This window comes from Mobula birostris, chromosome 11 (genome assembly GCF_030028105.1).
Source record: "Mobula birostris isolate sMobBir1 chromosome 11, sMobBir1.hap1, whole genome shotgun sequence".
NCBI classification, from domain to species: Eukaryota; Metazoa; Chordata; class Chondrichthyes; order Myliobatiformes; family Myliobatidae; genus Mobula; species Mobula birostris.
In genome coordinates, this window is record NC_092380.1 from 104,474,784 (window position 1) to 104,491,707 (window position 16,924).

General features: G+C 41.8%; 1 protein-coding gene across 2 annotated transcripts in view; it reads right to left on the reverse strand.

Annotated features, from left to right (window-relative positions):
* The window catches only part of LOC140205282 (SH3 and multiple ankyrin repeat domains protein 2-like), a 1,215,789-nt gene that overhangs the window by 1,121,678 nt on the left and 77,187 nt on the right, over window positions 1-16,924 (reverse strand). For both annotated transcript variants that reach the window (XM_072272778.1, XM_072272777.1), the window contains exon 2: window positions 1,208-1,328. The gene's annotated coding sequence lies outside the window, so the exon portion shown is untranslated. The remainder of the gene's footprint in view (window positions 1-1,207; window positions 1,329-16,924) is intronic.

Sequence of the window (16,924 nt, forward strand, 5' to 3'; positions counted from 1 at the left end):
ACAGTACAAATCATTCAACCTTCAATGTTTTGCAGACCTTTTACCAACACTAAGATCAATCTAAACTTTCCCTCCCACGTAGTCCTCTATTTTTCTTTTATCCATCTGCTATCTAAGAGTTTCTTAAATATCCCTAATGTATCTGCCTTTACCACCAATGCTAGCAATGCATTTCATGCACCCACCACCTCTCGGTGTATAAACCCTATCTCTGACATCTCCCAATACTTTCCTCTAATCATCTTAAAATTAATTGCCTCATGTTAGCCATTTCTGCCCTGGGATAAAGTCTCTGGCTGTCCACTCAATCTATGCCTCTTATCATTTTTTTCATAGGCATCTGTTAGTCTCGTGAGACCATGGATTTGCGCCTTGGAAGGTTTCCAGGGCGCATGCCTGGGCGAGGTTGTATGGAAAACTGGCAGTTGCCCATGCTGCAAGTCTCCCCTCTCCACGCCACCAATGTTGTCCAAGGGAAGGGCATTAGCACCAGTGTCGTCGCAGAGCAATGTGTGGTTAAATGCCTTGCTCAAGAACACAACACGCTGCCTCAGCCAAGGCTCGAACTAGCGACCTTCAGGTCACTAGACAAACGCCTTAACAACTTGACCACCTCTATTAAATCACCTCTCATCCAACTTCACTCCAAAGAGAAAAGTCCAGCTCACTCAACCAATCCTCATTAGACATGTTCTCCAGTACAGGCAGATTCTTGGTAAATCTCCTTTGCACTCTCTCTAAAACTTCCACATCCTTCCTTAATGAGGTGACCAGAACAGAATGCAATACTCCAAGTGTGGTCGAACTAGGGTTTTATAGAGCTGTAACATTACTTCACAGCTCTTGAGAAAATTTCCCCAACTAATAAAGGACAACATGCCATATACTTACTTTATCACCCAATCAAATTGCATGACAACTTTGAGGGATCTGTAGTCATGATCCCAAAATCCCTCTGCTCCTCCACACTGCTAAGAATCCTACCACTAGACATGCACTCTGCCTTCAGGTTTGACCTTCCAAACTGAATTACTTCACACTTTTCAGGATTAAAGTATATCTACCACTTCTCAGCCCAGCTCCGCATCCCCTCGATGTCCATATGCAAGCAACTGATGCACTGAACCAATCAGTATAAAGTTCCCTGGTTCTGGCATTGTCCTTTATGGACGGTATATAATTACTATATTAAGCTCCCATACCTTACCGCAATTAAGCTGCTTCAGAACTGTAGACCTCGTTTCCCATTGACAGCGTGTCAGTTTTGGATTAATTTCACAATTGCTAACTCAGTTGGTGAACAACCTCCGGAGGCATCCAGGAAACATCTGCAATGGAAAGAACAGAATATGTACTACTCATTGCTTAAGAATACTAGAGTAAATCAGAGAATTACATGATATATTTACTGTGATCAGTGCAGGTTTGCAAAGCATCAAGAATCAGGTTTATTATCACTAACATATGTCATGAAATATGTTATCTTGTGGCAGCAGTCCAGTACGAAAAAAATGTATCAAAGAGGAATAGTGAGGTAGTGTTCATGGGTTCACGGATCATTCAAAAATCTGATGTGGAGACCAGGAAGCTGTTATTAAAATATTAAGTGTCTGTATTCATGTTCCTGTACCTCCTTCCTATAGTCATAGTCATAGTCTCACTTTATTGATCCCGGGGGAAATTGGTTTTCGTTACAGTTGCACCATAAATAATTAAATAGTAATAAAACCATAAATAGTTAATAGTAATATGTAAATTATGCCAGGAAATAAGTCCAGGACCAGCCTATTGGCTCAGGGTGTCTGACCCTCCAAGGGAGGAGTTGTAAAGTTTGATGGCCACAGGCAGGAATGACTTCCTATGATGCTCTGTGTTGCATCTCGGTGGAATGAGTCTCTGGCTGAATGTACTCCTGTGCCCACCCAGTACATTATGTAGTGGATGGGAGACATTGACCAAGATGGCATGCAACTTGGACAGCATCCTCTTTTCAGACACCACCGTGAGAGAGTCCACTTCCATCCCCACAACATCACTTCCTGATGATAGTTATGAGAAGAGGGCATGTCCCAGATGGTGAGAGCTTAAAAGATGGATGCCGGCTTCTTGAGGAATTGCCTCTTGAGGATGTCCTCACTGGTGGGGAGGGCTTTGCCGTGAGGGTGAGTCTACTACCCTCTGTAGCCTCTTGTGATCCTGTGCTTTGGAGCGTCCGTACCAGGCAGTGAGGCAATCCTCCCCATGGTACATCTGTAGAAATTTGCTGATCTTTTGGGGACCCAAGCATGCATCGCTGGATTAGAGAGCGTCTCTCCTCTAACTCCTAACAAAGTAGGTGGCAATGGCACTGGCTTCATTTCCAATCCACATGGGCAGTTTCACAGTCAGCAGAAATTCAAAGTTTGCATGTATCTTCTACCATCATCCTGTGCCACCAGGCATTCTTAATGGGGCTGGGAGAGAAAAGATCTGAACCACAGGCAAGCTGAATTGGTCATTGATATGGTAACTTTCAAACGAGTGTGAGAAGCAAACCCAATTGAGTGACCCAGATACCCAGCTTCCCTTTCTAACTAATCAGAAACAGTAAGTCTGTCAGTAAAGACACTCATTGATAATCGTATTTATTCCCCTGTTTTCACAATCAGAGAGCAATTATGAATGAGGCAGTGACAAAAGTGTCTGTGCTAATAAGAAAGGATGTACATTGTAGCACCAGTTGTCTTCCCCTTCACGTGTCAAGCTTGCAAATCAACTTTTGAATCTAGCTCCTGTCAGACACTCACACAATCTCCCCAATGACTTCATTAGTTCCATTTCTGCATTGACAAAGAAATGCCAGGGTACGTCTGCGACAGTATTAGATCCTGCACCAAAAGCCACCAGTGTAAACCCAGCCAACGTGCCTCAGTGTTAACACTTAACAACATCAAAATATCTGAGATGAAGTAGAAACAATTCAACTATTATGGTAACACGGAATCAGTTCCAGATTCATATATATTTAATACATGTCAGAGAAGGTACAGAGGAGATTTATCAGGATGCTGCCTGGATTGCAGAGCATGTCTCTAATCTTTAGATTAGATTAGATTAGATTAGATTAGATTATGAGGACACGCAGTCCTCTTTTATTGTCATTTAGTAATGCATGCATTAAGAAATGATACAATGTTTTTCCAAAATGATATCACAGAGACACATGACAAACCAAGACTGAAAAACTAACAAAAACCACATAATTATAACATATAGTTACAACAGTGCAAAGCAATACTGTAATTTGATAAGAACAGACCATGGCACAGTAAAGTCACAGAGTCTCTCGAAAGTCCCATCATCTCACGCAGAGGGTAAACCTCCAGCACCGCAAACTTGCCCATGCAGCATCCCGGAAGCATCTGACCACAGTCCGACTCCGAGTCCATCCGAAAACTCCGAGGATCTGACCAGCTCCCCGACACCGATGTACTGAGCACCATCTCTGCCGAGCGTTTCGACCTCGGCCCCGGCAACAGGCAACAGGCAAGGCTGAGGATTTGGGGCCTTCCCTCCGGAGATTCTCGATCACACAGTAGCAGCGGCAGCGAAGCAGGCATTTCAGAATTTACTCCAGATGTTCCACCGTGCTTCTTCACGTCTGTCTCTATCAAATCAGGATTGTGCACGGCATCCTAGTTCACAGATACGATATCAATTCGGAATGGCCGCGTGCGCTGCGTTGCGCCGCCAACTTCTCCTCCCTCTGTTATTAATCTTCAATGACTTGTAAAAATGTACTTAACAATACCTTTTGTTCCAAATTGTCTCTCTTTCTTTCCCCACAGATGTTGGCTATCCTGTTGACTGTTCCAGCACAATGGTTTTTACTTATGTACAAAACTACCTCTGACACTGTAAGTTTGTGATTCTTCAGAAAAAAATTCCAGGGGTTCCAGAAAATTACTGGAATTAAAAAATTAAGATGCTACGTCATCCTATAGGAAGCAGAGGTATGAAGAAACTGCAGGAGGCTGGGACCTAATTGGATATACCTTTGTTCTGTGTTCTGTAGCTTCATAAGTGAGGAACTGGGGAACCCAAGAAGAACTAGCCCAATTAATCAACAACAGCTCAACAAATAAAGAGATGAGGAAATGTCTGAAAAAAACTATCTTTGAAAAATTATCATAATGACAAATTTGGTGCTGAATTAGTAATCCAATTATAGAACAAGCAAGTTGAACAATGGCCCAAAGACCTTCAAGCTCTTGGAGGGAGAAAATACTGTAGTTATTTGTTAAGAGTGGGCATACCAGAGGAACAAAGAATATATCCATGAAATGATGGAGGAACTCAGCAGGTCAGGCAGCATTTATGGAAGGGAAAATACAGTCAATGTTTTGGGTCGAGGCTCTTCGTCAACACTGGAAAGGAGGGGGGAGGAAGCCAGAATAAGGTGGGGGAAGGAGAAGGAATACAAGGTAGAAGGTGGTAGATCAGACCAGGTGAGGGAGAAGATAAGGGAGAAGGTGAGGCATGGGAAGATGAAGTGAGAAGCTGGGGGGGAGGGGGATAGATGGAAGAGGTAAAGGGCTGAAGAAGAAGCAATCTGATAGGAGAAGGGAAGGAACCATGGGAGAAAAGGAAAGAGGAAGGGCATCAAGGGGACGGTGATGAGGCAGGTGTGTTGCAATGTGTGTATCTCTGTATTTCCAGCATGTACGGAAACTCTTCAATTTATGATTATACATGATTACAGGACCTTGTGAACCCAAAGGAGGGGCACTTCATTTTAATCACATTCCTTCTGTTTTCCCTTACTAGTTTATTTATTAAAGTGCACAATGAGCTGAAAGCAGATTTGATGCCACAATCCATGTTAAGTATTTATAAAACTGTCCTTCACAATCCTACCAAAAGCTGTTCTGTCAATATCAAAGTGAATATCTACAAATAATTATATCTTAAACAGTTTATTTTTGATAGAAATGTAAAGAAATCCCTCCATTTGCTACTTTCATCATTCCTGGTTGCCTGTAAAATTGGAAAGAATACATTTCATATCAACATCTTGGGAGCCACGCATTATAAAAAGCTCTTCAGACAGAGACATACAGATAGATGATAGGAGGGGCCATGATTTCTCATACAGAGACATCAGGTAGGGAACAGGAGAGGCCATGTTTTTTGTAGAGACTATTCATTTGGTGGCCACTTTATTACCGTTTGTAGATACACCCGTACACCTGCTTGATAATGCAAATATCTAATCAGCCAATCATGTGGCAGCAACTCAATTCACCATCACCTGTACCTGATAAAGTGGCCACTGAATGTAAGTTTCACTGAATTCTAAAATGAGTTTCTTTCTAAATACATCAAATAAACTTCATTGATAAAAGACATTGTGATGCATAATTCAAAGATAGTTCTTTCAATATCAAACTAATTGGAGGATTAAAATTTTGCTTCTCTTTTGTAAATGGTTATCCCATGACTGAAAGGGTACAAAGTCTATCTCAATTGCCAAATAAAACTACTTGCTTTTTGTTAAAACGTCACCACTAAAATTGGAACAAGTGCACAGCTAAATAGGACAAAGGTTTGCTCTCTTTAAACAGACGCCTCAGAGACCATCAGCTATAACCCATTTATAACATATAAATTGTCTTAATGCTGATGCTACAGAAAGGTGACTTCTGCTTTATTGAATGCAATTCTAGAACATTCATAATAATCCTGCTTATGCTGATGGCGCAGGAAGTGAAATGTTTAGTGCAGCGAATTTTGTGCCAATTAAACAGTTTATTTTCCCTTGAAATATGTTGGGCTTCTTGAATGTTACACATGTCCAGGTCAGCGGAGGGTGTTCTGTCACACTCCTGACTTGGGCATATTGCACTCAGTGGCCTATTTATTAGTACACCTGCTTCTAAATACAAATATCTGATCAGCCAATCTTGTGGCCGCAATGTAATGCATAAAAGCAAGGTCAAGAGGTTCAGTTTGTTCAGATTAAACATAAGAATGGTGAAGAAATGTGATGTAAGTGACTTTGACCATGGAATGATTGTTGGTGCCAGACAGGGTGGTTTGAGTATCTCAGAAACTGCTGCTCTCCTGGGATTTTCATGCAAAACCATTTCTAGAATTTATAGAGAATGGTGCGATAAACAAAAAAAAACTTCCAGTGAGCAGTGGGTGAAAACAGTTTGTTAATGAGTAAGGTCAGAGGAGCATGGCCAGACTGGTTCAAACTGACCGGAAGACGATAGTAACGTAAATAACCACACATTACAACAGTGGTGTGCAGAAGAGCATCTTTGAATGCATACCATGTCAAATCATGAAGTGAATAGGCAACAGCAGCAGAAGACCATGAACATACAGTCAGTGACCTCCTTCATGACGTACAGGTTTCCACTGAGTGTGTATAACAGTAAGCTTTTGGAAAGTCAGGAAAGTTATTCACCACTTGCTACAGGACACATAGCCTTTGACCTACCCTTTGAGATTCTCAACTGTTTTGGCCCAGGAGTTTCATCATTCTACAAGTCAATAAATGAGCATTCATCCACCTTGTATAATTTGAACTACTATAGGCAACTTAGGAACATGAGAGATGATTTGATCTCCTTACAGGATTGACAAATTGCCACGAAATTTGTCATGGACACAGGTTTGAAACACACCACTCTAAAGCACAAAAAGTTTCAAGTTGCAGGTCAACTACTCCTCCAAATGTCTATAGATTTACAGTGGAGATCCTCTTGACTGGTTGTATCGCAGTCTGGTATAAAAGGTCTGATACACAGAGTGACAAGAGGCTACAGAGAGTTGTAGACTTTGCCAGCCCCATCGCTGACAGTTTTAAGAGTCGGTGCGTCAAGAAGGCTATATACATCATCAAGGACCTTCACCATCCAGGACAGACTGAAACTCCTCCACTCCGACTCCTCTATGATTAGTTCACTCCAGCTTCGGCTCCACCTCGAACATGCCACAACCTCACTCCGAACACTTTTCCTCGAACATGCCATGATCTGAATTTGCATCACATCCGCATTCTTTGACCCTCGAGTCAGCCTTGCCTTCGCTCCCCTCTTCATTGTCTGTGCTGATAGTTTGCCACAACTTACCACAGACAAAGTGTTATTAATAAAGTCTTTTCTCATATTTCTTGCTTTATGAATCATGAGTAAGCTGTCACTCAACTTCAGTCAGTTCAGTTCAGTTGTTCAGTAGCGCCATCTTAAATCAGCTGTTCGGCATAAGTCCTCAGGGAAGCATTGTGCCCAGCTAAAACCATTTTAAACATTATGGCACTGAGTGGATAGAGTCATGCAGCACAGAAATGGATCCTTTGGCCAACTAGTTCAAAGTTCAAAGGAAATTTATTTTATCAAAGTATGTATATGTCACCATATATAGTACTGTGCAAAAGTATATAAATATATACATACATACACACTGTATATAGCTACGGTGCCTAAGACCTTTGCACAGTACCATAGTAATTTTGTGTATTGCACAGTACTGCTGCTGCAAGACAAAAGGTTTCATGACATGCAGTGCTGTGCAAAAGTCTTAAGCACCCTAGCTATATTTGCGCAGTACTGTACTAACCTGAGATTAGTTTTCTTGAGGGCAATCACAGTTGACGCAAAGAAATACAATAGAACTGATGAAAAACTACACACAAAGATGGACAAACAACCAGTGTGCAAAAGAAGACAAACTGTGTAAATACAACAAAACAATAATAATAGTAGATAGAAAATAATAAATAAAATTGAGGACAGGAGTTGTAGGGTCCTTGAAAGTGGGTCTACAGGCTGTGGAATCAGTCCAGTGTTGAGCAGAGTGAAGTTATCCAAGCTAATTCAGGAGAGTGACGGTTGAAGGGTAATAACTGTTCCTGAAACGGTGGTGTGGGATCACCACCTCCTCCACCTCCTTCCAAAATTCCCATCTGCACTAACACCATTTGGATGCATAAGAGTATAAAGCACAACTTATAAATCCACAGCTGAATGGCACAGAGTTGACATCTTTGACTGATAGGTAAATTAGACACTGGTGGGATTACACTTGTAATAACAATTCTGGTGTCTTCCCCCTTCCTTTTCAGTCTTGAAAAAGGGTCTCGGCCTGAAACATTGACTGTTTATTCATATCCATAGGTGCTGCCTGAACTGTTAAATCCCAAAAGACCACAAGATATAGGAGCAGAATTAGGCTGCTTAGTCCATTGAGCTGCACCACCATTTCATCATGATCCATTTTCCTTCTCCTCACCAATCTCCTGCCTTCTCCCCAAATCCCTTTGTGCCCTGACCGATCAAAAATCTATCAACCTCTGCCTTAAATACACCCAGTGACTTGGCCTCCACAGCCACCTGTGGCAACGAATTCCACAGATTCACCACTGTCTGGCTAAAGAAATTCTTCCTCATCTCTGTCTTAAGAGGACATCCCCCTCTATTCTGAGGTGGTGTCCTTTGGTCTTAGAACTTCCCACTACAGGAAACATCTTCTGCACATCCACTCTATTGAAGCCTTTCAACATCCGATAGGTTTCAATAAGGTCACCCCTCATTCTTCTGAAATCCCTGTGAGATTTCCTCCAGCATTTTGTGCGTGCGGCTTTGGATTTCTAGCATCTGCAGACTTTCTCTTGTTCATAACAATTGTGATGGGATTGAAAGTAATTCATTAATAAATCTATATTGAGTGCACCCAACGATTACGCAACCCCTCCTCTCACCATTAGCATGTAATAGAACTCAGAGCCAAGCTGTCACTAACAATAAACGACACAGAGGCATAACAGTTATTGCTGCTACTGCAAAGTTCCAACCATCAAAAAAATCCCCTACATCAACATCTTCTTCTCCAAATTAAATCACTGTTTTCTGCTTCTGCATTGAACCCTAGTTCTCCAGTGAAGTGTCTCAGTGAAAGTTCTAAGACAGGGAAAGCTCGTTTACTTGTCAAAATAGGTCAATCATTCATACAGCAAAGATTTTCCAACTCAAGTTGTCCCTGTGATACTGTGGAAAATGAATCTCTGATATTTTACAATTTCAAAGGGCACTTGTATAGTGTATTTAATATTTCAGTAATATATGTGAAATATTGTAAATAGATTGTTTGATTAAGCATTCATTTACATAATACATTATGGATATATGTAAGAAGTACGTGAATGGCATGCAGACAGTTATGCCATCATGTTATATTTGAGTGCCTTGCTAAAGAAAGGAAACTAAGTTGGCATGTTTTCCTGGTTCACATGTTATTCTTTCGATTAGTTTCTGGAGTCACAAAGCACAACAACTTGAACCAAATCAGGTTTATTATCACCAACATATGTTAATGTAGAACATAGAAATCTACAGCACATTACAGGCCCTTCGGCCCACAATGTTGTGCCGACCATGTAACCTGCTCTAGAAACTGCCTAGAATTTCCCCACCGCATAGCCCTCTATTTTTCTCAGCTCCATGTACCTATCTAAGAGTCTCTTAAAAGACTCTATTTTATCTGCCTCTATCTTTTAAGATCAAGGTCTTTTAAGAGACTTTTGGATAGGTACATGGAGCTTAGAAAAATAGAGGGCTATAGGTAAGCGTAGTAATTTCTAAGGGTAGGGACATGTTCGGCACAACTTTGTGGGCCGAAAGGCCTATATAGTGCTGTAGGTTTTCTATGTTTCTATGTTTCTATCACCGTCGCCAGCAACGCATTCCATGCACCCACCACTCTCTGTGTGAAAAACTTGCCCCTGACACCCCTGATCTCCATCGCTTTCAACTTTTTCAAAGCCGGAATGTCAATTGATACAGCTGAGAGGCTCAACATATAGGATGGTCCAGCAGTCCACTTTATTTACAGCTCCACATGGTCCTAATACACACTTGGTCCTAATACATTCCAATGCTGATTAGTTTGGTGAATGGGACTTCATTGGAATGATTCAGTCATGTGGTAAGTCAGCATCAACCCCAGGACTCACTGATGACGACCAAAGGGGACCCTAGATAGGGACACTGAGCTCTGGAGGCACTGATAATGGGACACAGAACACTAGGCCTCGAACTCCAGTCTCGCCAATTTATGTAACCAGGGGATCACCATTGTTCATGCCTCTTGCTCGTATGGAACTCCAATCCTGGAATGCACCAGGCTGGGAGTTCGATGCAGGCAAGAGACAAAAAGGATAGTTATATCTCTCAATTTTTTTCTTTCATTCTCTTACCCCACTGTGATTACCAAACCCAATCAGTTCCCTCACCTGCTCATTCCAAATATTAAACACTCTCCTTCCATTCTAACTTCCATAGCTTTAGCCAAAAGAGCAAAGTGCAGTAAACATCAACATTACTGATGCCACCTCTGCTCCACTTCGCACCAGTAAGGAGTAAATCAAGTGTGGAATGATGCCCTAATGGCTCAATCCATATCCACCATCTGGACTCTCTGGAAAGCTCAGTCTAAGCTGTGCACTGAAAGGCTTTGCACAGGAGGTCACTGCAAGCGGTGCTCCAGAATTTAATTATAATAATTGGCTGCCAAACTACAGATGTAAAAATTGCCACAATTCTGCAAACAAACATCCCCTGTCACTAATTCCAGTTCATAAAAAAAGGCAATAAATTAATCTCAACAGACAGAGCATGCAGTTGTCTCAGCTCAGTGAGATGCCAGACTGGAGGAATGGCAGCTTTCCAGCACCTTTCTGCGTGGATACAGTAAATCTGCATATTCATGTACATTTCACCTGAAATTCTTACACTCCGGGACCCCTTCAGTGGGTTACAGCAGACACCTAATGAAGTGGTCAGAAAATCAATTTCTGTATGTTCGTGGTCTTCTGCTGGGTAGCCCATCCACTCCAAGGTTTGTCATGTTGTGCACTCAGAGATGTTTTTCTGCACACCACTGTTGTAACATATGGTTATCTTTGTTACTGTCACCTTCCTGTCAGCTTGAACCAGTCTGGCCATTCTCCTCTGACCTCCCTTATTAACAAGTCGCCTTTGCTCACAGAACTGCCATTCATTAAATGTTATTGTTTTCCACACTTTTCGCTCTAGAGGTTGTTGTGCGTGAAAATCCCAGGAGATCAGCAGTTTGAGATTCTCAAACCACCCCATCTGGCACCAACAATCATTTCATGCTCAAAGTCACATAGATCACATTTCTTCCCATTCATTCTGAACAACAACTGAACCTCTTGACCATATCCGCATGCTTTTATGCATTTGAGTTTTAACCACATGATTGGCTGATTAGATATTTGCATTAACCAGTAGGTGTACGGGTGTGCCTAATAAAATGGCCACTGCGTATATATGTTGCCCCTTAATTAAAACAAACCTGAAAATCTTTGCTAGTATCCACACAGAGCAACATCTACAATCAATAAACACCATTTACTCCATTAGTTTTATTTGTATAATGAAACTCAGAGTCTGTGACCTTCTTTATGAAAAGAGAAAAGTGTCATGGTAAAGTTTTTATAAAAGTTTGGAGTATTGCGAGCCGTTCTGGGTGTTGCATTACAGGAAAGATATGAAGGTTTTGAGGTGGTGCAGAAGGGGTTTAGAAGGATGCTGTCTGGGTGAGAGGGTAAGAGCTACAAGGAACTGTTAGACAAATTCAAGATTGTTTCCTCTGAAACATTAGAAGGAGAGACTTATAAAATTTAGAGAGGTAGCCAGAATTTTTACCCAGGGTACAAATGTCATAAATTGGAACACGTACATTTAAAGGTGAGAGGGGGAAAGTTTAAAGATGTGCAGGGCAAGCTACTTTTGCAGCGAGGTTGTTAGATGCCTGGAATACTTTGCCAAGTGCAGTAGTGGAAACAGATACGACAGTGGTGCTTTAGATAACTGTATGAATGAGCAGAGAATGGAGGGATATGGATGGTCTACAAGCAGAAGAGAAAGAGATTAATTTGGCAACATTTTTGAAACAGTTATTACAGGCCGAGTGGCCTCCTCCGCCGCTGTATGGTTCCATATTCCAAGTCTGTCTGTGAGTGGCAATCTGAGAAAAGCACATGGCCTGAAGTGTCAACTCCGTTTCATTCTGCATGGATACTGAGCAGAAATAGAAGCGTAATGGACTGCAAAACAATTCTTGTTTTTATTGCGTAAATGTATCGTGGAATTTTGTGGTGAGATAAGGTCAGTATGAAGGAATTACGATCAGCTCAAAGATGGTGCTATGCTTACCTAGGACCTGCTCCTAATCTCAATGCTCTCCATGAGTGAAGTGTACAGAATGGGTCTTGAGATACAGCAGCACTGTTAAGGAATATTTCCATAGATTTCTATCAGCTGGTCTTGAGCACATTGGAAATAAGCAGCAGGAAACAGCTGGCTCTCTGTCTCTTTTTATTAATACTTGCAGTGCACTAAAGTGTGACAAAGGGGGATTGAATATACCCATTAACACAAGAGATTCTGCAGATGTTGGAAATTGTGAGCAACACACACAAAATGCTGGAGGAACTCAGCAGGCCAGGCAGCATCGATGGAGAGGAATAAAGAGTCAACATTTCGGGTCAAGACCTGATAAAGAGTCTCGAGCCAAAACTAGTGTATTTAATAGTTCAGTAATATTTGAGTAATATTGTAAATATACTGTTTGATTAAGCATTCTTTGTTTACATAGTTCATTACAGCTGGTATGTAAAACTACATAAATGGCATACATCATTACGCCACCACATCACGTGAGCGTACCTCACTAAAAAATAAATGAGTAGACAAATTATCCCGTGCCTTTGCGTTTTTTCTTTTGATTAGCTTCTGGAGTTACAAAATATAACAATGACATTTTGAAAGTTTTAAAATAAGCCCAAGATGAGACATTTAAGTTTTAAGAATGTACAGCACATTTTTCTTAGCAAGTGGGAAGAGAGACGTTGAGTTTAAAAAAAGGCAGAAAAAGGATGAAATTCATGGGTTCATAAACCGTGAGTACCAGGTCATAATAAGACCTTAAGATGTAGGTGCAAAATTAGGCCATTTAGCCCATTGAGTCATTGAGCCCTTCATGCCCTGAACAATCATGAATCTATTAACCTCTGCCTTAAATATACATAAAGACTTGGCTTCCACATCTGCCGTGGTAAAGAATTCCACAGATTAACCATTCTCCGGCTAAAGAATTTCCTCCTCACCTCTGCTTTAAAAGGACACCCCTCTATTCTGAGGCTGTGTCCCCTGGTCTTAGACTCTCCCACCATAGGAAACATCCTCTTCACATCCACTCTATCAAGGCCTTTCGCCATTGGATGGTTTTCAGTGAGATTTTAAAGTAAGCAGAAATGGCTGGCTACATAGGAAAGATAGATGCATTTGATTGCACAACAGGTAACTGGATGACATATACTGATCAAATTAACCAGTATTGTGAAGCAAATGAAATAGCCAATGAAAAGTATGCACCAGTATTACTGACTGCAATAGGTGGAAAAGCATACAGATTGGTTAGAAGTTTAATTGCTCCAACCAAACCAGCTGAAATTAGCTTCGCGGTAACTGAACACAATGCAGGAACATTTAGAAACAAAAACAATGTTGATTGCAGAACACTTTCTCGTATCATCTGTGACAAAGTAGCCAGTAAGCTAGATCACATGGAGTCTGAAAGAATTCTTACAAAGGTTGAGTGGAGCCCATGGGCAATGCCAGTTGTTCCAGCAGCCAAGAAGGATGGGTCTGTCAGGATCTGTGGCGATTTTAAGGTCGTTATCAACCCAGTACTGAAAGTAGATCAATACTTTCTGCCCAGGATAGAGGATAACTTTCTGGAGTGAGCACTTCAGCAAAGTGGACCTAGCTGAGGCCTACCTACAGATGGAGATGGAAGAAGAATCTACAGTGTTTCTCACTATAAATGCTCACAAAGGGCTTTATCGCTATAATAGGCTTATTTTGGGGGTAGCATCTGCACCTCCATTCTGGCAGAAAGCTATGGACGAGGTGCTGCAAGGCTGCCCAGGCCCTCAGTGTTACCTGGATGACATCATTGTTCCTGGTGAGGATGAAAAGAAACATCTCCAAAATCTCAAGATAGTTTTAAAAAGATAAAAGATGATGGCTCAGAGCACAATACAACAAGTGTGAATTCTTTAAACCAAGTATCACTTACTGTGGTCACGCCATTAACTCACACCACTAGTCACAGCCCCCCAGTCAGAGAGGCAACGCTTTACTACCACTCTCTGGATTCTACCACAAAGCCAATATCTAATCCAATTTATTACCTCATCCTGAATGTTGAGTAACTGAAGCGTCTTGACCAGCTTCCCATGCAGGAACTTGTCAAATGCCTTACTCAAGTCCATGCAGACAACATCCACTGCTTTGCCCTCATTACTTTCCTGGTAACTTGCTTGAAAAACTCTATAAGATTGGTTAGACTTGATCTACCATGCATGAAGCCATGCTGGCTCTTCTTAATCAGTCAAAGTCCATTCAAATACATATATATCCAGTCCCTTAGAATACCTTCCAATAACTTTCTCACAACTGATGTCAGACTCACCAGCCTATACTTTCATGGATTTTGTTTAGAGCCCTTTTTTAAAAAAAAAACAGTGGAATAACATTGGCTATCCTCCAATCCCCCAGTATCTCTCCTGTCGCTGAGAATGTTTTAAATATCTCTGCCAGTACCACAGCAATTTCTGTACTTGCCCCCTGTAGGGTCCGAGGAAATACCTAGTCAGGTGCTGGGGATTTATCCACCCAGATTTGTCATAAGACCATAAGATATAGGAGCAGAATCAGGCCACTTGGCCCATCGAGTCTGCTCTGCCATTCAATCATGAGCTGATCTAATTCTTCCAGTCATCCCCACTCCCCTGCTTTCACCCCATACCCTTTGATGCCCTGGCTAATCAAGAACCTATCTATCTCTGCCTTAAATACACCCATTGACTTGGCCTCCACAGACGCTCGTGGCAACAAATTCCACAGATTTACCACTCTCTGACTGAAGTAATTTCTCCGCATCTCAGTTCTAAAAGGACGTCCTTCAGTCCTGAAGTTGTGCCCTCTTGTCCTAGAATCCCCTACCATGGGAAATAACTTTGCCATATCTAATCTGTTCAGGCCTTTTAACATTCAGAATGTTTCTATGAGGTCCCCCCTCATTCTCCTGAGCTCCAGGGAATACAGCCCAAGAGATGCCAGGCGTTCCTCATACAGTAACCCTTTCATTCCTGGAATCATTCTTGTGAATCTTCTCTGAACCCTCTCCAATGTCAGTATATCCTTCCTAAAATAAGGAGCCCAAACTGCATACAACACTCCAAGTGTGGTCTCACGAGTGCCTTATAGAGCCTCAACATCGCATCCCTGCCCTTATATTCTATACCTCTAGAAATGAATGCTAACATTGTAGTCGCCTTCTTCACAACCGACTCAACCTAGAGCTTAACCTTTAGGGTACCCTGCACAAGGACTCCCAAGTCCCTTTGCATCTCTGAATTTTGCATTCTCTACCCATCTAAATAATAGTCTGCCCATTTATTTCTAACACCAAGGTGCATGACCATACACTTTCAAACATTGCATTTCATTTCCCTCTTCTTTGTCCATTCCCCTAAACTATCTAAGTCTCTCTATTTCCTCAACACTACCCACTCCTCTACCTATCTTTTTATCATCAGCAAATGTAGCCACGATTCCATTAATCCCTTAGTCCAAACCATTGACATACATTGTAAAAAGCAGTGATCCCAACACCGACCCCTGTGGAACTCCACTGGTAACAGGCAGCTAGCCAGAATAGGATCCCTTTCTTCCCACTCTGTTTTCTGCCGACCAGCCAATGCTCCACCCATGCTAGTGACTTCCCAGTAATTCTATGGGCTCTTATCTTGCTAAGCAGCCTCAAGTGTGGCAGCTTGTCAAAGGTCTTCTGAAAATCCAAGTACATAACTTTTACTGCATCTCCTTTGTCTACCCTGCTTGTGATTTCCTCAAAGAATTGCAGTAGGTTTGCCAGGCAGGATTTTCCTTTCAGGAAACCATTCCAGCTTTGGCCTATCTTGTCATGTGCCTCCGGGTACTTTGTAATCTCATCCCTAACAATCGAGTCCAACAACTTCCCAACCACTGATGTCAGACTAACAGGTCTATAGTTTCGTTTCTGCTGCCTCCCAGCCTTCCCAAATAGCGGAGTAACATTTGCAATTTTCCAGTCATCTGGTACAATGCCAGAATCTATTGATTCATGAAAGATCATCATTAATGCCTCCGCAATCTCTCCAGCTACTTCCTTCAGAACCCGAGGGTGCATTCCATCAGGTCCAGGAGATTTATCCACCCTCAGACCATTAAGCTTCCTGATCATCTTCTCAGGACTAATTTTCACTGCACATACTTCACTTCCCTGACACTCTTGAATGTCTGGTATACTGCAGATGTCTTTCACTGTGAAGAATGATGCAAGATACACATTCAGTTCCTTTGCCATCTCTGCGTCTCTCATTACAATATCTCCAGTGTCAGTTTCTATTGGTACTATATCCACCCTCGACTCTCTTTCACCCTTTCTATACTTAACAAAACTTTTAGTATCTTCTTTGATATTAGTCGCCAGCTTCCTCTCATAATTCATCTTTTCCTTCTGAATGACCTTCTTAGTTTCCTTCTGCAAGTTTTTAAAAGCTCCCCAATCCTCCATCTTCCCACTAGCTCTGGCTTCCTTGTATGCCCTCTCTTTTGCTTTTACTTTGGCTCTGACTTCATTTGTCAGCCACAGCAGTGCCCTTCTTCCCTTTGAAAATTTCTTCTTATTTGGAATATACAGTATCTGTCTTGCACTTCCCTCATTTTTTGCAGGAACTGCCTCTGGACATCAATCACCACCTCCTCTATAAACTGCAGGGAGTCCATGAAATCAATGCCAC